This window comes from Scyliorhinus torazame, chromosome 7 (genome assembly GCF_047496885.1).
Source record: "Scyliorhinus torazame isolate Kashiwa2021f chromosome 7, sScyTor2.1, whole genome shotgun sequence".
NCBI classification, from domain to species: Eukaryota; Metazoa; Chordata; class Chondrichthyes; order Carcharhiniformes; family Scyliorhinidae; genus Scyliorhinus; species Scyliorhinus torazame.
In genome coordinates, this window is record NC_092713.1 from 283233078 (window position 1) to 283257901 (window position 24824).

Genomic DNA, 24824 nt, shown 5'->3' on the forward strand with positions numbered 1-24824 from the left:
CGAACGTTGAAAAACCTTGCTCGTGAGATTGTGGAGTCCCATACAAAGTCACAAAGATTGTTCCCCATTTTGCACCTGAATACTTTAACTCACTACTTGTTGGTTATTATGATGCACCACAGCACAAGTTGAAACTGTTAACAGTATATGCAATACTTCCAAATTTGACTTGGCACCTTATATGGTCAGAAATAATTTAGCTCTGTCATTTTAGCTCAATAATTCCAGTGTTTAATTTTCTGTGCCATTCTTTCACGTTGTTTTATGAAGTTGAAATGAGACCAATTTTATTTTTAATACATTTATATTCCTCCTATGGAGCAGGTCTTTCCCCAACCCCTTCTTCAAGGACTGTCACACACAGAGGACATATTGGGCGAAATTCTCCGTTATCGGCGGAAGGTCCGCCGATCGGCGCAAAAAACGGCGCAAATCCGACTTGCGTCACGTCGGAAAAATGGGTCGATAGCCTCCGGCCCGAAATGGGCTAGCAGCGACGTAACGGGATCCGCGCTTGCGCAGTGGTTCACGCCGTGCAGCGTCATACGCGCTGCACGGCGTGACGGCTCATAAGGCCGCGCTGCTCCCCCCCCACCCGACCGGAACACCCGACCGCAACACCCGACTGGATGGCTGGCCGTCGCTCAGGCCCGTGGTTCGAGTCACGCGATGTGGAGGCGTTCCTGGAGGCGGTGGAACAGAGGAGGGACGCCCTGTATCCCGGGCACGGCCGCAGAGTTGCCCCACGCCACAGCCGGCGTCTGTGGAGGGAAGTGGCAGAGGCCATCACCGCTGTGGCCCTGACACCACGGACAGGCACCCAGTGCCACAAGAAGGTGAATGACCTCGTCAGAGCAGGCAGGGTGAGCCTCCCCATATCCCCCATATCCCCCCCTCCCCCATATCCCCCCCTCCCCCATATCCCCCATATCCCCCCTCCCCCATATCTCCCCTCCCCATATCCCCCATATCCCCCATACCCCATAACCCCCCTCCCCCATATCCCCTCTCCCCCATATCCCCCCTCCCCATATCCCCCGTATCCCCCCTCCCCATATCCCCCCTCCCCCATATCCCCCCTCCCCATATCCCCCCTCCCCCATATCCCCCCACCCCCATATCCCCCCTCCCCATATCCCCCATATCCCCCCTCCCCATATCCCCCCTCCCCCATATTCCCCCTCCCCCATATCCCCCCTCCCCCATATCCCCCCTTCCCCATATCCCCCCTCCCCCATATCCCCCCTCCCCCATATCCCCCCTCCCCCATATCCCCCCTCCCCCATATCCCCCATATCCCCTCTCCCCCATATCCCCCCTCCCCATAGCCCCCATATCCCCCTCCCCATATCCCCCTTCCCCCATATCCCCCCTCCCCCATATCCCCCCTCCCCCATATCCCCCTCCCCATATCCCCCCTCCCCCATATCCCCCCTCCCCCATATCCCCCTCCCCATATCCCCCCTCCCCCATATCCCCCCTCCCCATATCCCCCCTCCCCCATATCCCCCCTCCCCCATATCGCCCATATCCCCAAGTGAATCCAGCCCTAACCTTAACCTCTGCAATGCACGCGCAACCGATGGCGTGCATTCATATACCTGCCTAACACTGTTGCCTTTTACCCCTGCCCCCCCCCCCCCACAGGAGAAGCGCGCACACAACAATAGGGAGCATGTGAGGACTGGAGGAGGGCCCGCTGATGAGAGGCCACTGACCGTACACGAGGAAAGGGCCCTGGAACTGGCTGGCGGACCTGAGGACCGGGAGGTTGCTGATGCAGAGGTCGGGGGCGTACTAGCGAGTGAGCCACCGACAGCCCGTCCCCATATCCCCCCTCCCCTATATCCCCCTCCCCCGTATCACCTGATCACTGCCTGTTGTCTAACCATGCATGCTTCATTGTGTATCGCAGGACCAAACGTCCAGGCACCCATCCCCGCAGATGCAGACCGCCCGCAGGATGCCCCTCGGAGACCACAGGAGACGGAGAGACCCGCACCCTCCAGCATGCGACGCCCGCAGGATGCTCCTCGGAGACCACGGGAGACGGAGGGACCCGCACCCTCCAGCATGCGACGCCCGCAGGATGCCCCTCGGAGACCACAGGAGACGGAGAGACCCGCACCCTCCAGCATGCGACGCCCGCAGGATGCCCCTCGGAGACCACAGGAGACGGAGAGACCCGCACCCTCCAGCATGCGACGCCCGCAGGATGCCCCTCGCACACCACGGGAGACGGAGAGACCTGGAACAACAGGGAGACGACACCCCCGTCACGTGCGGGAGCGACCACCCAGCGATGAGGGGGGCAGCCACAGGCCCCCGTCACATCCGAGCCAGGACACCACTACCCAGGACACCACTACCCAGGACACCACTACCCAGGACACCACTACCCAGGACACCCCTACACGGGACAGCACTACCCAGGACACCCCTACCCGGGACAGCACTACCCAGGAAGACGAAATACCGGACAGTGAGTCAGAGTGGATGGGTGGAGACGAACCCCCACCCCAAAGTGCCATGGACTCAGAGTGGGACGAAGAGCACGACACAACGCCACTGCTGTCACCAACACCCTCCACCATCGCAGAAACACTCACCACGGTTGGGCACTTTAGTGATGAGGCGTCTGGTACACTCACTGGTGCGCACAACACAGCCGTCCCGGTACAGCAGGTGGAAGTAGGAGCAGCAGAGGGACCGGGCGGTCGGAGGGCAGCCCAGCACAAGCGAACATCTGCCGCCCAGATGGATCCCGGGTTCCTGCAGTTACCACACCCACACATAGATCCGTTGCAACCACCGACCCGGAGACGAGCGAAGAGGGTGACGGGCGGCTTGCGGCGGCTGCGGTCGCAGGTGGAGGAGTCCACCCGCGTCCAGGAGCTGGGGAGTGGTGCCGGTCATGCGTGCCACCCAGGCTGACACCGCACGGGTGGCGTCCGCGGTGGAGGCAATGGGTGCGACGGTGTCAGACATGGGGAACGGTTTGCGAGGCCTGGGGCCTTCCGTGCAGGCGGCGTCTGTGGCCCAGGAAATGGCTGCCCTCTCACAGGAGGCCATGAGCCAGTGCCAGCGCCAGATGGCAGAGGCGCTCAACGCCATAGCCCAGTCTCTGCAGGCCATGGCCCAGTCTCAGCAGGCCATGGCCCAGTCTCAGCAGGCCATGGCCCAGTCTCTGCAGGCCATCGCTGAGGGCATCGGCGCCAGTGGCCATGTGCGAGCCGGCGTCGCACTGTCACAGACAGGGTTTGCCAACCCCCTGGGCTCCATGGCTGCAAACCTGCAGACCCCTGTCGATACCAGCACGGGCCTCCAGGACTGGCAGCGCCAGATGTCGGGGGGGCGTCGGATGGCCAGTCCGTTCGCATCCCCCACCCATGTAGAGGCCTGGGGGCCATCGGGCACCCCGAGGGAGGAGGAGGTGGTGTGGTCCGTCCCCGGCTCCCTCTGTAGGGGAGGTCCCGGTACACCGCGACACCTCGGACTCCTCCCCCTTCCGTCCCAGGTGCATCGGGTGGGCAACGGGCAGGACAGGCTGGCAGCTCGCCATCCCAGTCGCCCGGGCCGCAGCTTGGCCCATCTAGGCCAGGACACCCCAGGAAACGGCCGCCAAAGGGATCCAGTGTCAGAGGGCAGGAATCACAGGAGTCCACCTCCAGTTCTGCTGTACCGTCTGGGGAACCACGTAGACGTAGTCAAAGGGGCCCGTAAGGCCAAACAATTAGACACTGAGTAAGTTGGCACGGGTGCAGGGCACAGATGAGTTTTAGGGGCTGGGGCACGTGCATGAACTCCTTTGGTTATTAAAGTCAATGTTACACCTACCGAAGCTGCCTTTGTGCTGTGTCCAAAGTGTGCGGGGGTGTCATGTACGTTGAGCGCAAGTGTGTGTGTGAGGGGTGGTCTTACCTCAGCCCCAGGTGAGTCTGCCCCCTTCCCCCTGGGCCGCCATCAACATCCCCCGGGCAGAGGACGGGACCGTGCGCTGCAGTGTCACAGCTGCATGCAGGGATGGTCCGGGTGGATGGTGGGGTACTGTGGCCATGGGTCAGACATAGTCCAACGATGTAGAGCCAGGAGCTCATCGCAGGGCGGGTTGTCATCATCCTCCATGGCCTGCAATAGACACGCGTCCACCCGCAACTGTGTGAGCCCGGCCCGTTGTGCCGCAGGTGGATCGGCAATGGGGGGGGGGGGTTGGTGTGCATGCGGGTGGGGTGGGTGGGGTTGGGGAGGGGGGTGAGGGTGCTGGGTGGGTGGATGGGTGGGGGGTGTGGGTGGTCGGCTGTTGCCATGGTGTGCGGTCTGTGGCCATACTACCCGATTCCCATGCCCATCTAGTCAGTGAAGCGGGCGTCTATCAGTCTGTCCCGTGCCCGCTGGGCCAGCCGGTAACGGTGGACAGCCACCCGCCTGTGTCTACCCCGTCTGCCCTGACCATTGCCCCCATCCCCCTCATCTGGGGAGGACTGGGCCTCTTCCTGCTGCTCCTCCACTCCGCCCTCCTCTGCCTGCGGCACATCGCCCCTCTGCTGGGCTATGTTGTGCAGGACGCAGCACACCACAATGATGCGGCCGACCCTATCTGACCGATACTGGAGGGCGCCCCCAGAGAGGTCCAGGCACCTGAAACGCATCTTCAGCACGCCAAAGCACCTCTCGATCACTCCCCTTGTCGCTACATGGGCATCATTGTAGCGGTTCTCCGCCTCATTGCGTGGCCTCCGTATAGGCGTCATCAGCCACGATCGCAATGGGTAGCCCCTGTCGCCCAGCAACCAGCCCCTCAGCCGGGGATGGCGTCCCTCGTACATGCTGGGGATGGATGACCGCGACAACACGAATGAGTCGTGTACACTGCCTGGGTGACGGGCGCAGACGTGCAGGATCATCATGCGGTGGTCGCAGACCACCTGTACGTTCATCGAATAGGTCCCCTTCCTATTAGTGAACACGGCCCTGTTATCTGCAGGTGGCCGCACGGCAACGTGCATCCCATCGATCGCGCCCTGGACCATGGGGAACCCGGCAACGGCAGAGAAGCCCACGGCCCGGGCATCTTGGCTGGCCCGGTCCACGGGGAAGCGGATGTAGCGGTGCGCCATGGCATATAGGGCATCTGTCACTGCCCGGATGCACCGATGCACCGATGTCTGCGATATGCCGGACAGGTCCCCACTCGGTGCCTGGAATGACCCCGTTGCATAAAGGTTCAGGGCCACCGTAACCTTGACGGACACGGGGAGAGGGTGTCCCCCGCCAGTGCCACGCGGTGACAGGTGTGCCAGCAGGTGGCAGATGTGTGCCACGGTTTCCCGGCTCATCCGGAGTCTCCTCCTGCATTCCCAGTCCGTGAGGTCCTGGTATGACTGCCGGGGCCGGTACACACGGGGCGCCCTCGGGTGCCTCCGTTGCCGTGGGGCCGCGACGTCCTCCTCCCCCTCCTCGTCCTGTCGGTCAGGTGTCCCTCCAGCCTGGGCGGCTGCCGCCTGCCCCTCTGCGGCAGCCTGCGCCGCCTCTCTGGCACGCTCCTCCTCCTCCTCCTCCTCCTCCTCCTCATCCAGGGCAACATAGACATGAGCGGCTGCCACCACGGCGGCCAACATCGCTGGATGATCTGAAAACATGACGGCCTGGTGGGGGGGAGGGGAACGACGACATGTCATCATTGCCCATATCCCCTCCTCCCCCCAGCCAGGTGGCATGGACCGCATGGGTCCAACTGTTGGAGGCTGGCACCTGGCCAGGTGGACCAACTCACTTGCCCCCCCCATTCCCCTCCTCGGCACGGACCACCCCCCCCCCACAACCTCCACCCCAGCACGGACCCACCCCAAACCTCCACCACCGGCACGGCACGGACCCCCCCCCCAACCTCCATCCCAGCACGGACCCCCCCCAACCTCCACCCCGGCATGGACCCCCCCCCCCAACCTCCACCCCAGCACGGACCCCCCCCCAACCTCCACCCCGGCACGGCACGGACCCCCCCTCAACCTCCACCCCAGCACGAACCCCCCCCCAACCTCCACCCCAGCACAGACCCCCCCCAACCTCCACCCCGGCACGGACCCCCCCCCCCAACCTCCACCCCAGCACGGACCGCCCCCCAACCTCCACCCCGGCACGGCACGGACCCCCCCCCAACCTCCACCCCAGCACGGACCCCCCCCCAACCTCCACCCCGGCACGGACCCCCCCCCCCCAACCTCCACCCCCGGCACGGACCCCCTCCCGGCACTCACCCGGAGCCCAGCCTACTCTAACCACCCCCCCCCCCGCCGCACACACACACACACACAACCCGAGACACACCTCTCCTCACGCAATCAGACTGCGGCCACGCCATTTCCTGCCCAGAGCCAACCCCCCAGGCCGTCACTCACCTCCACGCTGGTCGGCGTGAGCCTGGAGCACCGGGTCACGCCGATGAAAAGGAGGTTTAATTTACGTCGATGTGAACGGTCATCACGTCGACGGGACTTCGGCCCATCCGGAAGGGAGAATATCGGCAGGCCGAAAAATCGCCTGCCTTGCGCAGACCCGTGACATTCTCCGCGGCAGCGGCGCCATTAACGCCCCGCCGACTTTTCTCCCTTCAGAGAATTCGGCGGGGGCGGGATTCACGGCGGCCAACGGCCATTCTCCGACCCTCTGGGGGGGCGGAGAATGACGCCCCTCGTCTCTGCTCACTATCTTAATTATAATGCCAATGTACTTTTTCTGTTTATGATATTCAAGTTAATTTGAATTTGATATATTGTCACATGTACCGAGGTACAGTGAAAAGAATTGTTCTGTGTACAGTCCAGACCAGGCAAATAATTCCATACATGGAAAAACCATAGGACATACATCGATACACAATGTAAATACATAGGCACAGGTATTGGGTGAAGCATGCGGAGTGCAGCAGAGAAGATGTGTGAAGAGATCAGTTCAGTCCATAAGAGGGTTGTTTAGGTGTCTGGTAATAGCGGGGGAGAAGCTGTTTTTGAACGTGTCAGTGCGAGTTCTCAGACTTTTATATCTCCTAGAAGTTGGACGAGAGAATGACCTGGGTGGGAGGGGTCTTTGATTATTGAGGAAAGCAATGAGTTTGCTTATATAAATTAAATTCCGTTAGTCCATCTATGATTTATATGTTCATGATAGCAAAGGATTTGTATCCTTGATGTTTACTGAAGTTCTTGAATTATTGAAGAACCCTGATTTTGCATCTAACCTGAAGTGTTGTTCGAATTTTTAAATCAAGGGATGGCGTTCAGATAAAGGCCGGGATTCTCCGGCCGTTGGGATTCTCTGTTCCCGCTAGCAGCGCAGGTTTCCCGGCGACTGTGTGTGTGTGTGTGGGGGCCGGGGGGGGAGATCTTCAATGGGAAATCCTATTGACAAGTGGCGAGAGAGCGCTGAGAAACACGCGGCTGGGCAACAGGAGAATTCAGTCCATAGGTAGGGATTCTCCTCTGAGTCCGCTCCACTGCCGCTGCTATCGGGTGGAGAATTTGGCACTCAGCCATATCCCCCATTCACTGCAGCGGGACTGCCAATAGTGCATGAATAATTGTTATTCCCTAAGTCCTTCCTGCTGTTGACACCCTGATATCAGTAAGTGGTGGAAATACTAAGTGTAGGAGAGACAGGCTCTCAGAATTTGTTTTTCTCTTCCGGAGTTTTCGAGCTGAGTTCTATTAATTTGTCAGTCAGTGGGATACCATTGAAAAGTCAATGGCACACATGCAGTTATAGGTAGCCACATAAATTGGCAGCATCGACTGGAACATGCCCTGTTAGTCGGATTTTCTTTGCTTCTTTAGCCTCAGGCTAAAATAACCGTAGTGTGAACTGATAAAGGCACAGCGTGGGCAACTCGCGTCCTAGGACCTCAGTGAATGGCGAGACCAACAGTGTATCCCCTTGACGGATGAGATTTATGGATTGAGGAAAAAACAGGGGAAAGACTGGGGAGGAGACTAGTTTGAAGTTTGTGGTTTCAATATCAAATCAAGAACAGAAAAAGAAAGAAAGAGAAGGGAAGCAGTTGGATTAAGATAAAGGGAGAGAGATCAAAAGGAAAAGCAAGAAAAAGGATGAAAATATAAACTTGTAAAAATCACCATTGACCACATGCAGAAATGAGATTGAGCGCTTGAAATTGTTCCCTTTTTTATTAATTCAAGGGATGTGCCTAGGCCAGCAATTATATTGCCCATTCCTAATTGCCCTAGAGAAGGTGGTGGGGTGCTGTTGTCTTGAATTGCTGCAGATCATTTGGCAGAGGTACGCCCACAGTGCTGTTCGGGAGGGAATCCCAAGGTTTGACCAAGAAACAGTGAAGGAATGGTGATGTATTTCCAAGTTGGGATATTGTGTGGTTTGGAGGGGAACTTCCAGGTGGTGGCGTTCCCATGTATCTACTGCCCTTGTCCTTCTAGATGGCAAGGGGATGTATAGATGTATAGATGGTACATACTGCTGCTACTGTGCATCAGCGGCAGAGAGAGTGAGTATTTGTGGGTGAGATGCCAATAAAGTGGGCTGCTTTGTCCTGGATAGCGTCAAGCTTCTTGAGTGTCATTGCAGCTGCATTCATCCAGAAAAGTGGAGAGTATTCTATCACGTTCCTGCCAATTAATGGTCACATAAAAACTTCAATCCACCGCTGCTGGTATTCTACCAGTGGTGTGGGGCACATCATGCGGAGAGACTGCCAGATATACCCTGGTAAACCTACTGTAGCCTGAGTTGGGGAGTGGAGGCAGTTCCTCTTGCTTGTGAACCCTGGACTCAATAGAGGACCCACAGGCAACAAGGGCGTTCCTGCAGGAAAATACCCGCTGGCACACAGTCCCCCCACCTCACCAGGGCCCTACTGTCTCTGGCGAGGCCTTCTCACCTCCTGAGTTTCAGGGCTCTACAGCTATTCCTCCTTCTCTAAGTACTGGCAGTGATCACCATTCTCCTGGCATTGCTGGTACTAAAGAGCTACCAGTTCTCTGATTTGTGGCAGCTCTCAGAAATGGGACATCTACCCTCCATGACCTGGAAGCCCAACAGATAGGGGTCTGATTGACTTTCAATCATGTCCTTCTCACTGAAATGGCAGGGGCCGGGTTGTCTGCAGCCAGTGGATGGGCCCACCACTGTGGCCACTAAATTCAGCCTGCACTCTTAATTACCCAATTTCTAACGAGCAATCAATATACAGGTTCAGCAAGTTTGCACAAAGTATCAGCAAGGCTAAAGGCAGAATTTTTGTTTCAGCGTTTCATTCCTAACAGCAGTCTGAACTCTGGAATGGGAACCCAGATGTGGCCTTGATGGAGCTGTAGAATGAGCAGATGGCCAAGTAAGAGATCAGCCCCAGGGGCCCCATTAATTTAAGTTTGGCAGGCAGGCTTCATAGCAGGAGGACCAATGTGAGGTCTGAGCCTCTGGGCGGCTAGATGTTTTGCCAGGAAACGTGGATGCTGCTACTGCAAGTGTGCAGACTACGAGGAGGCTTCAGGATGGAGGCATCTTATCTGAAGAATTTTCAATGTCTAAAAACAAAATATGGCCCTGGTTGCTAGGTCAGCATTGTGCAGGGGCGCATGGAAATCAAGATGCTGCTGGTCCCTAGTCTGCTGCTAAGAGATCACCTTCATCCATCTGCATGACTTCAGCCTCGGCCATGGGTGAGAGGCAGGGGGCTGTATGCCATCTGGAACATTTCAGAAGGTGTGCATACAGTGCCCGCAATAGGAGCATTATTTGGTCTAATTGACTGTCCCCTGCTGGTGGGATGGTCGCTGTTACCCCGCAGCAGAAGCTTCCCTCAGAATAGGGCAAAGGTGGGAACTTGCTATCAACACCTTGGATGTGCATTACAGATCCTAACCACTGGATGCATAAAAAATGTTTTCCTCATGTCACTTAAATTAGTGCAGCCTGGTTCTCAATCCTTCCACCAATACGAACCATTTCTCCTGAACTATCTGCCCTGACTCCTCATGATTTTGAACATCTATATCAAATCTCCTTGAAAAAGAACAACCCCAGTTTCTACAATATATCTACATAACTAAAGTTCCTTCTCCCTGGAACCTTTCTCATGAATCTTTTCCTCACCTACTCAAAAGCCTACCAAATCATGGTGCCCAGAACTGGACTCAATACTCCAATTAACATTACTCCGCTACTGACATGGTTGGATAATTCACACATACCAACACATATTAAGAGCATGCATAGACACATATGTTACTGCCCAAATATCGTAGGACAATACTGCAGTTTTTAAAAAAAAATCATTTTTACAGGATCTGGGCTTCGCTGGCTAGGCCAGAATTTGTTGCCTGTCCCTAATTGCCCTTGAGAAGGTGATGATGAGCTGCCTTCTTTAAATTATGCAGCCCATGTGGCGTAGGTGCACCCACTGAGTGGCACGTGCGATACCAGTTGCAGGACATGTGGGAAAACTCAGGCATCAGTCAACAAGCATTTTCCTGGCCAAAGACTGCATAAGGTTGTACTGCAATTCTGTAGAATCGATCATACCAGTCACGTAATAAGTAAACCACAACATGTGATTAGACCAGCACCTTTGATATCCATACCAGTGTTTCAAGAACCACTTAGTCAGGTATATGTAGATTGCGAAGGACCATTGCCTAAAATGAAGGCAGGGCATCAATATATGTTTACGTTCATCGATATGGACACCCAATTTCTGGAAGCTATACCTTTAAGAACAATTACAGCTTAGGTGGAAGTGGAAAAGTTGACATAGTTTATTTCATGCTATGGCCTACCCTCAGAAGTACAATCTGACCAGGATTCTAACTGTATAAAATTTTCCAGGACATAATTTGTAGTTTAGGTATCCAGCAACTAAAGTCAACTGCCTATCACCCACAAACTCAGGGAGCTTTAGAGATATCATCAGACTCTCAAAATCATGATTAGGGCCGATTGACATGAATCTTCAAGAGATTGGGACAAGCGATTGGATTTTTTACGATTTGCCACCAGTGATTATCCGAATGAATCTACTGAGTTTAGCCCGTTTGAATTGGTCTAACCGGCAGATAGAAGAATTTTAGACAAAGGATAGCCAGGTTGCCACACTGCAGGTTACTTAACCAGTTGTCAGACTTTATTTACAGAGGTGTTGCTTGCCCAATGTCTAAGATGGAAGAGAGGGAAATCTCCCAAGTGCCATGTAGTCATGTGGCACACTATAGGGCATTGGTTACAATACATAACAGAAAGCCACAATGACTTCTGCATTCAGACTGCAGTAAGAATACGGAAAATGCAAACATGAAAAATAGGAGTCGGAGTAGGCCATTCACCCCCTTGACCCCGCTCCACCATTCAAAAGGGTCATGGTTGATCTCTTTGTGTTTCGTTTTCCATATTCCCATCTACCCCTAGTTACCTTAGATTCTTGTTCGGCAAGGGAATCAATCTTAAAAATGTTCAGTGACCCCCACCTCCACTACCTTCTAAGGCAGAGAGTTCCAAAGCCACGCAAACCGCAGAGAAGAACATTCTCCTCATCTGTCCGAAAAGAGTGACCCCTCATTTTAAAACAGTGCCCCCTAGTTCTGGACTCACTCACAAGAGGAAACATCCTTTCCACATCCAACTTGTCAATACCATTCAGATTCTTACATACTTCAATCAAGTCACCTCTCACTCTTCTAAACTCCAGTGGAAACCAGCCCAGTCTGTCCAACCTTTCCTCATAAGACAACCTGCTCATTCCAGGTAGCAATATCATATATGAGTGAAAAACTGATCAAAGGAAAAAAGAATAATTGCTGGAAATAAAAATGGGGTGAAGGTGGAGGAGAGAGTTCACAGTCTGAAGTTGTTGAACTCAATGTTAATTCCGGAAGGCTGTAACGTGCCTAATCGGAAGATGAGGTGCTGTTCCTCCAGCTTGCGCTGGGCTTCACTGGAACATTGCAGTAGGCCAAAGACGGACATGTGGATGTGAGAGCAGGACGATGAGTTGAAATGGCAAGCGGCAGGAAGATCTGGGTCCTGCTTGCGGACGGACTGGGGGTGTTCTGCAAAGCAATCACCCAGTCTGCGTTTAGTGTCTCCAATGTAGAGCATTGGGAGCAACAAATGCAATAGACCAGATTGAAGGAGGTGCACATGAAGCACTGTCTCACTTGAAAAGAGTGTTTAGGCCCTGGGATGGTGAGAAAGGAAGAGGTAAAGTGGCAGGTGTTACACCTTCTGCGATTGAATACTTCTTTTGATGGTACATTTCCATTTTTACATTCCAACCTCTCGATCTCCCAAAATAGGAATAATATTCATTGAATAATGAATTCAGCTGATTTCCCCAAGGGCTAAGCCATTCGTGACAGCATGAATCTGAGCCCTGTAGACTCTAGATTTAATTTAATAATCTTTATTGTCACAAGTAGGCTTACATTAACACTGCAATGAAGTTACTGTGAAAAGCCCCTAGTTGCCAAATTCCAGCACCTGTTAGGGTACACTAAGGAAGAATTCAGAATGTCCAATTCACCTAACAGCATGTCTTTCGGGACTTGTGAGAGGAAACCCACGCAGACACGGGGAGAACGTGCAGACTCCGCACAGACAGTGACCGAAGCCGGGAATCGAACCTGGGACTCTGGCTCTGTGAAGTAACAGAGCTAACCACGGTGCTACCGTGCTGCCCTGTTCAGTTTGATGTTCAGTCTGTGCCGAGTTCGAGGTGTCAGCCTAGGTAGCAGTAGGGTTGCTGCAATATGTTTCAGTGCTCCTGGGTTAGGGAGGGAGAAATCAAGTTCCTGCTCCAGACTGACATCTAGCAGCCCCTTAAGCAAATTAATCTGTGTAGACAATGGATGAGGACAGGATGAAGCTAAATTGCGATGACCCCTAAAGCTGTTTGCTGGCCCTAATTTTGTAGACTCACACAAAGGATGTTTACTTTAGTGAGACATTCGTGAGCAGCTGACACCCGTGAAAACAATGCTCTGGCAATGAGTCAGTGCTGGTTGAGGAGAGGACATTGTGACAATAAATGGGGAGAAAAACATTGTGCACCATCTAGACTCGCGTAGGATAACTACAACTTTCAAAGAAAGAGCACTTTCATTCATTTTGGCCTGGCATCATTTTTACCCAGCTCCCAAAGATGAAAGGACAGTGAGCTGAAATGACATGACAGGAATATCTGACATTCCAAAGATGAAGAAATACACTTGCCCACTGTATCTAACCAAGCGAGGAATGCACATCCTACACAATCATCTCAATGACACTATTCTTGCAGAGTTTAGGAACTGACGTTTTCACCATGAATGGACATTTCTATATATGTTTAAAGGATGTCAGCAGGAGTGCTCCCAGATTGAATAACAACAACTTGCATTTATACAGCACTTCTAATGTAAAAATGTCCCAAGGCGCTCCACAGCTATAATGCAACATTTGACATCAAGCGCATTAAGCTGTGTGAAGGCAAATGGTCAGAAGCTTGGCCAATGTTCTAGGTTTTAAGGAACGTCCTAGTAGAGGTAAGAGAGGGGGAGATGTGTCACAACGGAAGGAATGGACAGAAAAGGTGGAACAATTAAAATTAGGGGTGATGAAAAGGCCTGAATCTTGGAGGGTTTGCACAGCTGGAAGAGAATAAAGTGATAGGGAGGGGATGAGTTCACAAAGGGATTTGAAAAGAAAGGTGTGGATTTTAAAATGGAGGCACTGTTTAGGCAAGAGGCAGGTCAGGTCAGCGAACCCAGGGGTGACTGACCACTACACCTTGGAGTATTCGATGACCTCAAGTTTAGAGGGCGTAGAAACTGAGAGCCCAAGCAGGAGTGCATTGGAATAGTCTTAAATAAGTAACAAAGGCGCGGATGAGGGCTTCACCAGCCGATGTGCTGAGGTGAGGGCATTGTTACGGAGAAGAAAATAGACGGTCTTGGTGATGGTGTGAATATGTGGTCAGCAGCTCACCTTGGGGTCAAAAATGATATCAAGTTTGCAAATAGATTCAGAAAGGGGTGGGGTCAGTAACCAAGGAAGAGAGTTTGTAGTGAGGACTGAAAACAAATAGCTTCAGGCTTTCCAATATTTAATTGAGGCTATTTCTGCCTTCTGAGGTGACTATAAAAAATCCATTAGCAGCATTTGAAGAAAAGCAGGCGTGTTCTCCCCATTATCCTGGACAATATTTATACCTCAGACAATATTACTGAATCAAATTGCCTGCTTATTATATCACTGGTGTTTACGGGACCTTACAGTGCACAAATTGGTTGCCATGTTTGCTATTTTATAATTACCTTTTATGGGTACTTAAAGACTGTAAAACACTTTGGGAAATCCTGAGGTCATGAAAGACACTGCATAAATGCAAATGTTGGCAGAAGAACGTGAGACTCAATAACATGATCATTTTACAATTTAGCATTTTTAATGCATAGTCACAAGACCATCAAATTCTCATTGATTTTATCAACAAAGGTCACCCGATGGTTTCTGTAATGGCTGACTGAAGAGTAATGCTCGTCATGTACCTGGGCTGCAATTTGAAAATCTATGCCTGTATATCTGTGTCTATAGACATCACAGTGGAGGTATGGCTAGGTATGCAAAACAATCCTAAAAGGCCATCTGCGCCAGAGATGACCAGAATATTCCAATGTGCAAAATTCCATTACGGAGGAACAATTAAAATCTGAATAAATTGACATCTTCTGAAGTAAAATAGAGAAAGGGCCACACCTTTTAGGTTTCTCCGAAGCACTTTATAAACAATTTGTTTATATTGTTGTATCACTATTGTTATGCAGACAAATGCAGACAGGTAGCTAGAACATCCAATTGGTTCGTGATGCAGAGCGAGAACAACTGCATGGGTAATGCCTGTACCACTGCATGGGTAATGCCTGTACCGGCTGAGGTTAGTCATGAAGGCCTCTCAACCTTGCCCCTCGCTGAGATGTGGTGATCCTCAGCTTAAATCACCACCAGTCAGCTCTCCCCCTCAAAGGGGAAAGCAGCCTTTGGTCATCTGGCACTACGGCGACTTGATTAATTTACAGGTAGATCTCACAAATAACATATGCTTCTATTTGTAACCACTCCAGCAATGAACTTGACACAAACAAAATATTACAGTTTATTTCCAAATGACTATGTGACACTTTCACATCTTGGCAGCTGGCTCACTGTGGTGAACTACTGTTATTGTCGTTCCACTGTTGTTCCACTGTTACTTATAGCGCTGTATATATTCTCTGTTACTGTTTGTTCCATTGTTACTCACTGTGTTATATATTGTTCTTCCATGGCTCCGCCCCACTGGGTGGTGTATATAGTTGACTGATCTGTAGCCCTGTCTCCAGTCTGGGTTCAGCAACAGACAGGCTACACCTTTGAGTATTAAAACCATTACTTTGTTTTCTACAACTTGCCTCGTGTGTAATTGATGATGCATCAATTTAATACTCGAAGATAGTCCGATGGATAAGTCACTCAAGCCTGAGTGATTGGATCTGGACCCAGAGGCAGCTGATCTTCCAGTATTGGATAAGCTGTTTCGAGGCCTACCTCGACTCTTCCACTGACGCCGTCTCAGGGGAGCATAAGCTTCGGGTCCTCAACGCCCGGGTGAGCCACCGAGTATTTACCCTCATCAGAGACGCGGCCATGTACGACGAGGCGATTACACTCCTCAAAGGGCAGTACGTGAGGGTGGTAAACGAGGTGTATGACCGGCACCTCCTCGCCATGAGGCGTCAGCGCCCAGGAGAATCTTTGGCCGATTTCCTGCGTGACCTGCGGGTACTCGCCCGGAATTGTAGCTGTCAGGCAGTAACGGCAGTTCAACATACCGAGCTCCTGATCCGGGACGCCTATGTGGCCGGCGTTAGGTCTGACTACATCTGTCAGCGCCTGCTCGACCTAAACGACACGGTGCAGCTCACGAACTCCCTGGAAGTGGCCTTCCGGAATATGGATGCCTTCACACCCGACCACGCGGCATCCTCGTGGGCGTCCTGGGCGCAGCCATCACCCGATCCGGGGGTGTCACAAGCCTGTGCCGCGCGGCAGCCCGCCAACTCCGGGGGACTGTCCTGCTACTTCTGCGGCCACGGTCCGCACTCCAGACAACGCTGCCCAGCTCAGAACGCGACCTGCAGCGAGTGCGGTAAGAAGGGCCACTTTGCAAAAGTCTGCCGGGCCCGGCCTAAAACGTCCAAATCCTGCCGCGTGGTATCTTGCCTGTCAGGACCGCCCCCTTATAACGCGTCATCCGCCTCGTGCGACTTGTGGAGTCCGCCATCTTGTTCGCCATCTCCGACGTGACTCGCCACGTGCAACTCGTGGGGGCCGCCATCTTGGCCACCATCTTCTAGGCCACCTGCTACCACCGACCAGACCAGCCACCTTCCGCAGATCGCCTCCGTCACTCTCGACCAGTCCCGGCCCCGTCATCTCAAGAACTCCATGATGATCGTCCTGATCAACGGGCACGAGATGACCTGCTTATTCGACTCTGGGAGCATGGACAGTTTTGTCCATCCGGATACAGTAAGGCGCTGCTCCCTCCGAATCTTTCCTGCATCCCAGACAATCTCCCTGGCTTCCGGATCACACTCTGTTGAGGTCCGGGGGTACTGTGTCGCAGCTCTTGCGATACGTGGTGTAGAGTATGTTAACTTTAAACTCTACGTCCTCCCCTATCTCTGCACTCCCCTTTTATTAGGCCGAGACTTCCAATGCCATCTCCGAAGCCTGACCTTAACGTTCGGTGGACCCCTGCCCCCTCTCACCGTCTGTAGCCTCACGACCCTTAAGGTCGCCCCACCCCGCTCTTCGCTAACCTCACCCCGGACTGTAAGCCCGTCACCACCAGGAGCAGACGATACAGTTCTCGGGACAAGGTCTTTATCAGGTCAGAGGTCCAGCGACTCCTGCAGGAAGGGATCATAGAGGCCAGTACTAGCCCCTGGAGAGCCCAAGTGGTGGTCGTCAAGACTGGGGAGAAGCTCCGGATGGTCGTCGACTACAGTCAGACGATCAACCGGTACACGCAGCTCGATGCGTACCTCCTTCCCCGCATATCTGACATGGTCAACCAGATTGCGCAGTACCGAGTCTTCTCCATGGTAGACTTGAAGTCCGTGTACCACAGCTCCCTATCCGCCTGGAGGACCACCAATACACTGCCTTTGAGGCAGATGGGCGCCTCTTCCACTTCCTCAGGGTCCCCTTCGGCGTCACCAATGGGGTCTCGGTCTTCCAACGGGAGATGGACCGAATGGTTGACCAGTACGGGCTGCGGGCCACGTTCCAGTATCTGGATAATGTCACCATCTGAGGCCATGACCAGCAGGACCATGATGCTAACCTCCAGCGTTTCCTTCACACCGCGAAGCTCCTTAATCTTACGTAGAATAAGGAGAAGTGCATTTTCCGCACGACCCGCCTAGCCATTCTCGGCTACGCAGTGGAAAACGGAGTCCTAGGGCCCGATCCCGACCGCGTGTGCCCCCTCCTGCAACTTCCCCTTCCCCACTGCCCCAAGGCCCTGAAGAGATGCCTGGGGTTCTTCTCGTACTATGCCCAGTGGGTCCCCAACTATGCGGACAAGGCCTGCCCACTCATCAAATCCACCCTTTTTCCCCTGTCAGCTGAGGCCCGCCTAGCCTTCAACCGCATCAAGGCAGACATTGCCATGGCTACGATGCACGCTGTGGACGAGTCCATCCCGTTCCAGGTGGAGAGCGATGCGTCTGACTTTGCTCTGGCCGCTACCCTCAATCAGGCAGGCAGACCCGTGGCCTTTTCCCGTACCCTCCAGGGCTCCGAAATTCGACAGAACTCCGTCGAGAAAGAAGCCCAAGCCATTGTGGAAGCTGTGCGGCGTTGGAGGCATTACCTGGCCGGCAGGCGATTCTCTCTCCTCACTGACCAACGATCGGTAGCCTTCATGTTTAATAACACACAGCGGGGCAAAATCAAGAACGACAAGATTCTGAGGTGGAGGATCGAACTCTCCCCCTACAATTATGACATCTTGTATCATCCTGGGAAGCTCAATGAGCCCCCAGATGCCCTGTCCCGCCGGTACATGTGCAAAACCGCATTTTCAGGGGGTGAATGTGGTGAACCACTGTTATTGTAGTTCCACTGTTGTTCCACTGTTACTTACAGCGCTGTATATATTCTCTGTTACTGTTTGTTCCATTGTTACTCACTGTTATATATTGTTCTTCCGTGGCTCCGCCCCACTGGGTGGTGTATATAGTTGACTGATCTGTAGCCCTGTCTCCAGTCTGGGTTCAACAGCAGACAGGCTACATCTTAGAGTATTAAAACCATTACTTTGTTTTCTACAACTTGCCTCGTGTGTAATTGATGGTGCATCACTCACGAAGGACAGTTATTTTATTTAACAAACTGCAAAATGGGGGGGAAAGAAATGAAACAAAAGGCCAGCAAAGCCGAAGGGTTCAATTCCATAACGTTCAGCCAGAAATACTGGTGGGGATTCAGAATCTTGTTTGCAATATTGCAAGCCTCAGAAACATTCTTCTCAGCAGGTTTCCCATTGGATCAGAAAAAGCAACCCTTGTTCCACTGTGTGGATCAGAGAGTTCACTTCAGTAGTGTAATACAGCCAAGCTATTTTTAATGCCACAGCCCTGAGTTCCAACATGCTGCCTCACTGACCCCGAATTCCTCATGTCCACTTCAATATGAATCTCGGCTCTCTTTCAGTTAGCTGGTTCTAACTTTTGTTTTGATCATTTTAAGTTAGGGCAGCATGGTAGCATAGTGGTTAGCACAGTTGCTTCACAGCTCCAAGGTCCCAGGTTCACTTCCTGGCTTGGGTCACTGTCTGTGCAGAGTCAACACGGTCTCCCCGCGTCTGCGTGGGTTTCCTCCGGGTGTTCCGGTTTCCTCCCACAGTCCAAAGATGTGCGGGGTAGGTGGATTGGCCATGCTAAATTGCTCTTAGTGTCCAAAAGGTGGGGTGGGGTTACTGGCTTACGGGGATGGGGTGGAGGTGTGGGCTTGGGTAGGGTGATCTTTCCAAGGGCGGTTGCAGACGCGATGGGCTGAATGGCTTCCTTCTGCACCGTAAATTCTTTGATTCTATGAGTAAGGTATGTTGATAAGGTTCGTACACTACTGAACACTTAGAAACTTAACAAATATATTAAAAACGTATATCTTCATGAATGCATATCATTATCACGATGAGTTTTTAACTACATTCATTTGCTGAATATGGGAGTCCCAACATTTATTACCCATCCCAAATTGCCCATGTGAAGGTGGTGGCGAGCTGCCTTGTTGAACTACCACAGTACATGTGATGCAGGTACACCCACAATGCTGTTAGGGAGGGAGTTCCAGGATTTTTACCCAGCAACAGTCAAGGAATGGTAATAAATTTCCAGTCAGGATGATGGGAGGCTTAGAGCAGGACATCCAGGTGGTGGTGTTCCCATGTGTCTGCTGCCCTTGTCCTTCGAGATGGTAGCAGTCATGGGTTTAGAAGGTGCTGTCAAAGGAGTCTTGGTGAGTTTCTGCAGTGCATTTTGTGGATGGTACATATGGCTGCTACTGTGCGTCGTTGGTGGAGGGAGTGAATATTTGTGGAAGGGGTGCCAATCAAGTGGGCTGCTTTGTCCTGGATGGTGCTAAGCTTCTTGAGTGTTGTTGGAGCTGCGCTCACTCAGGCAAGTGGGAGTATTCCATCACACTCTTGAATAGTGTCTTGTAGCTGGTGAACAGGCTTTGGGGACACAAGAGGCTAGTTACTCGCCATAGGATTCCTACACTCTGACCTGCTCTGTAGCCACAGTATTTATAGAGCAAGTCCCGTTCATTTCCTGGTCAATGGTGAGCCACAAGATATTGATTATGGGGGATCCAGCAATGGTAATGCCATTGAATGTCAAGGGGTGATGGTTAGATATTTTCTTGTTGGAGCTGTTCATTGCTTGGCACTTGTGTGGTATAAATGTTATTTGCCACTTTACAACCCAATCCTGGATATTGTCCACATCTAGCTGCATTTGGACACGGACTGCTTCAGTGTCTGAGGAGTCGCGAATTATACTGAACATTGTGCAATCGTCTGAGAAAATCTGAATAACCTGAGGCTGATATCTTCTTAAGTAAAAGTATGACCCTATGATGGAAGGAAGGTAATTGGTGAAGCAGCTGAAGATGATTGGGTCCAGCACACTACCCTGAGGAACTCGCGCAGATAGATCTCCAGCCACCACAGCTATCTTTCGTTCTGGTAGGCATGACTCCAACCAGCAGATTGTTTCCCCCCTGATTCCCATTGACTCTAGTTTTGCTCAGGCCTCTTGATGCTATACTTGGCCAAATGCTGCCTTGATATCAAGGATAGTCACTCTCATCTCCATAGAAACCATACAATGCAGAAGGAGGCCATTCCGCCCATCGAGACTGCACCGACCCTTTGAAAGACCCCTGTAGCTAGGCTTACACCCCCACCCTCCCTCCGTAACCCCACCTAACTTGCATACCTTTGGACTCTGGGAGGAACCAGAGCACCCGGAGGAAACACACGCTGATACGAAGAGAATGTGCAAACTCCACACAGGCAGTCACTCTAAGCCGGAATTGAACATGGCCCCTAGTGCTGTGAGGCAGCAGTAATAACCAGTGTGCCACCGTGCTCACCTCTGGAAGTCAGCTCTTTTGTCCTTAATTGGACTAAGGCTGTAATGAGGTCAGGAGCTGAATGATCCTCGTGGAACTAAATGCCAGTGAGCAGGTCATTGCTAAGCAAGTGCTGCTTTATAGAACTATTGGTGACACTTTCCATCACTTTACTGACAATTGAGAGTAAACTGATAGGGCGGTAATTAGCAGGATTGGATTTGTTCCATTTTCTGTGTACAGGACATACCTGGACAATTTTCCACATTGCCGAGTAGATTCCAGTGTTGTAGCTATACTGAATAGCTTGCGTAGTTGTGTAGCAAGTTCTGGAGCACAAACATTTGGTACTATTGCCGTAATATTGTCAGGTCCATAAGACCATAAGACCATAAGACATAGGAGTGGAAGTAAGGCCATTCGGCCCATCGAGTCCACTCCACTATTCAATCATGGCTGATTTCAACTCCATTTACCCGCTCTCTCTCCATAGCCCTTAATTCCTCGAGAAATCAAGAATTTATCAACTTCTGTCTTAAAGACACTCAACGTCCCGGCCTCCACCGCCCTCTGTGGCAATGAATTCCACAGACCCACCACTCTCTGGCTGAAGAAATGTCTCCTCATCTCTGTTCTAAGGTCCCATAGCCTTTGCAGTGTCCAGTACCTTTACCCTTGAAATCACATTGTGTGGAGACTGGTATCTGATGCTGGGAACCTCAGGAGGCGGCTGAGATAGGGCAGCACGGTGGCGCAGTGTTAGCACTGCTGCCTCACGGCGCCGAGGTCCCAGGTTCGATCCCGGCTCTTGGTCACTGTCCGTGAGGAATTTGCACATTCTCCCCGTGTATGCATGGGTTTTGTCCCCAAAACCCAAAGATGTGCAGGGTAGGTGGATTGGCCATGTTAAATTGCCCGTTAATTGGAAAAAATGAATTGGGTTCACTAAATGTTTTTAAAAAGGAGGTTGAGATGGATCATCCACTCAGTACCTCTGGCTGAAGATTGCCGCAAATGCTTCACCTTTATCCTTTGCACTGATGTACTGGGCTCTTCCATCATCACGGGGTGATCAAGCTGCCGGTGGCCAGGCACCCTAGACGGTGAACCTGGAGACGATCAGATTGTTCCGTGTTTGGGGGCCCTGGCGCACACATTGTGCAGCCTCCTGTGGCTACCTGGGCCCCATGTCCTGTCCATCCAGGCCCACCTCGCATCCTCTTCTTCGGCCAAGGCCTGGTGTTCATCCTCCTCCTCCAGCATGTTACCATTCTGCTGCGTGACGTTGTGGAGGATGCAACAGGCCACCATGATGAGGGAGACCCTCCTGGGGTAGTACTGGAGAGTCCCTCCAGAGCGGGCCAGGCACCTGAACCACATTTTTAGGACACCGATGCACTGCTTGATCACACCCCTGGTCACAGCATGTGCATCGTTATACTGGTTCTCTGCATTGGTCTGTGGCCTCCGAATAGGCGCCATCAGCCACGACCGCAGCTTATAATAATATGGGCGGCATGGCCGCACAGTGGTTACAACTATGTTTTGCCAGGGTCAGGATCAGGCTGACCGTCACCTTGATGGCCACTGGGAGCGGGTGTCCTCCCCTATCCCCCTGCGGCTCCAGATGCGGCATGATCCGGCACAGATGTCTCACGGTCTCCATGCTCAGCCGCAATCGTCGGCGACACACATAGTTCAACAGGTCCTCGTCCGACAGACGCTGACAGTATACATGATGTGATGTCTCTGTCCCACCTCCTCCTTGGCCTGGCATCGGGAGGGCCTTTAACCCCACTACCCAGGGGTACCTGTGGCTGGTGCTACCCAAGTCAGCAATACGCATCTGTGGGGTCTACTGTGGGTGTCCGCCTCAGTTGGACCGTCAGATATCCCACCAGCACGACGGCACCAGGTTGTGGGGGGAGTGGGTGGTGTGCGGCATGCACCACTGACTGGCCCAGGCTTGGAGGGGCTCTGCTGGGAAGGGGCTGGGGGTAGAGGAGGAACCCATTGGGACCGTAGCTTTGGTGTGCTGTGGGGTCTTTGTGCGGCACACCGGTTGTGCCTACTTGTCTGGGGGCAGGATGAATGGGGACAGGCAGGGCCCGGTGACAGCTGGTCATCACACAGGGTGGGCAAGCTGATGGCGTCACTGGTGGGATGTCTGCCTTGCAAGGGTGGGTGCCGACGGCCATGGTACATGCGTCTGCTGGTCTGGGCGCGCTCCGCTGCTCCCCTGTTCACCCTGCAGTGGAGCAATGCTTCGGATGGGTGCAGTGGTGTGTGCCAACACCTGGTGGGCTACAGGCTATGCTGTGCCATGGCCATCCCGTGATGGGTTGGCTGGGGTCTGTGGGGTGGCGGCAGAACACCCATAAGGGCGGTGGCGCTCTGCATATCTATGGGCCATAGTGGGCAGTCAGTGGGGTGCGTAGCCAGATGGCGGCCTTGCAGGCTGCGGCAATGGCTGTCCGTGCCCGGACACCTTGGTCCCGTGGGGGATACCACGGCCCCACGGCCTTTCCCTTGGCCAACTCCTGCTACTTCCACGGCCCTGGCAGACGTACAGTTGGACTGCATGCATGCTGCTATCAAGGTGCCAGACTATGGCATTGCGTTGGACGCCCGGCGCTGACCGTGAATTTCAGCTGGCACGCAATTCTCTGCCCGATGACGGGATTTGCGATTCCGGGGTCGCCGGACGCAGAATCCCGCCCATGATGTTTGAACAATTTAAAGTCAATTGAGTGGGTTAAAAAAAAAAGCCATTCAAAACTTTGAAATTCAAAGGAGGGTAAAATTAACTTGTCTCCCCGCAGTCTAATTCCTGTTTGTGTTCTCTATTAGTGGTCAACAACACAATACTTGGTGAATTCTGCATTACAAAGATAGGAAAAGCCAACAATACCCCCTGGTTAACAGGATATGTGTGAAGGACCATGAAATGTTTCAGTGGTCGCTTTGGGAAGTTTGTGTGGTGTTGGGTGCTCTGGTGCACAGATGAGCCAACACAGTTGTATGTGGTACAACTCTATTTTATTTTAACTCTTATAATACAGTTCGTTCTGGATACTCTGCACGTGCTGTCTCCCTGAGTGTGTCTGGTAGCAGGTCTGTCCTGGTCTTCCTCTCCAGCTAATACTGACCACCGGGGGTCGTGTGTGTGCTTTTATATCTTTCTGTCATTGGTTGTGGTGTTGTGTGTTCTGATTTGTCTGTTGGTGTGTCTATCATGATGTGTGTGTTTGAATATCATGACATCCCCCCTTTTTACAAAGATATGTGCCTACGTGGTTAGAAATATAATCGTGTCGTGAGTGCATCTAAGAGTGTGTGCGTGTGTTGTGTACAGCGTGTGTATATGACGTAACTATTTACATGGGGCGATGTCGGGTGCGTCACACTAACAAGGTTGTACCATAACAAAACATGGATGCGAGAGAAGAAAAAAAACTTGAACAGTGGTCCGGTCAGACGATATCTGGAACAATAAACAACAACAGGTTATAATACAGAAGTGTTTGACTTTTTGAACGTATGAACAGTGTTATAAGTCCAGTCTAATGGGTGACCGCCTCAAGAATGGGCTGGTCCTCAAGCCGGTTCAGCTGTGGAGATTTGTGACACTGGAGTCACTTCTGGTTCATGCGAGGACTGCGCTCTGGAGTCTTGCATGTCTTCTTTAATAGATTCGGGAACGTTGAGCGGGACGTGGACCACGCTCTGTGTGGCAGCAGGGCGCTCTCCGTGTGCTTTCAGCGCTCCCTGTCTGTTAATGTCAGGCTGCAGCATCATCCGGTACTGATAAGTTGGGACGTCATATCTGCTGGATTGAAGATCCTCAAATCCGAAAAATGAATCCGCATCTGCGTCGGATTCAATGTGGGGGCCGCCAATGTGCAACACGAAAGGTTCGTCCGAGTCATAGTCGTATAGGACCACGGAGCTATCATTGGGCTCGCGAGGTCCGGAAACACTGTAAAGATCGTCATCGAAGTATTCGAGGTCGGAATCATCGGCTTGTGCGTAGGTAACTGCTTGTCGGAGGGTTCTTCGGAGGTCAAATTCATCTCCTGGGTCAATTTGTGGCAATGTGCTGTCATTCCAGGTGAGGGAAGGTTGTTTTACAGCTT

At 52.5% G+C, this 24824-nt stretch overlaps 1 protein-coding gene across 5 annotated transcripts in view; it reads left to right on the forward strand.

Moving 5' to 3' along the window:
- Positions 1 to 24824, forward strand: part of sgcd (sarcoglycan, delta (dystrophin-associated glycoprotein)) — an 821304-nt gene that overhangs the window by 557307 nt on the left and 239173 nt on the right. The window lies entirely within an intron of this gene.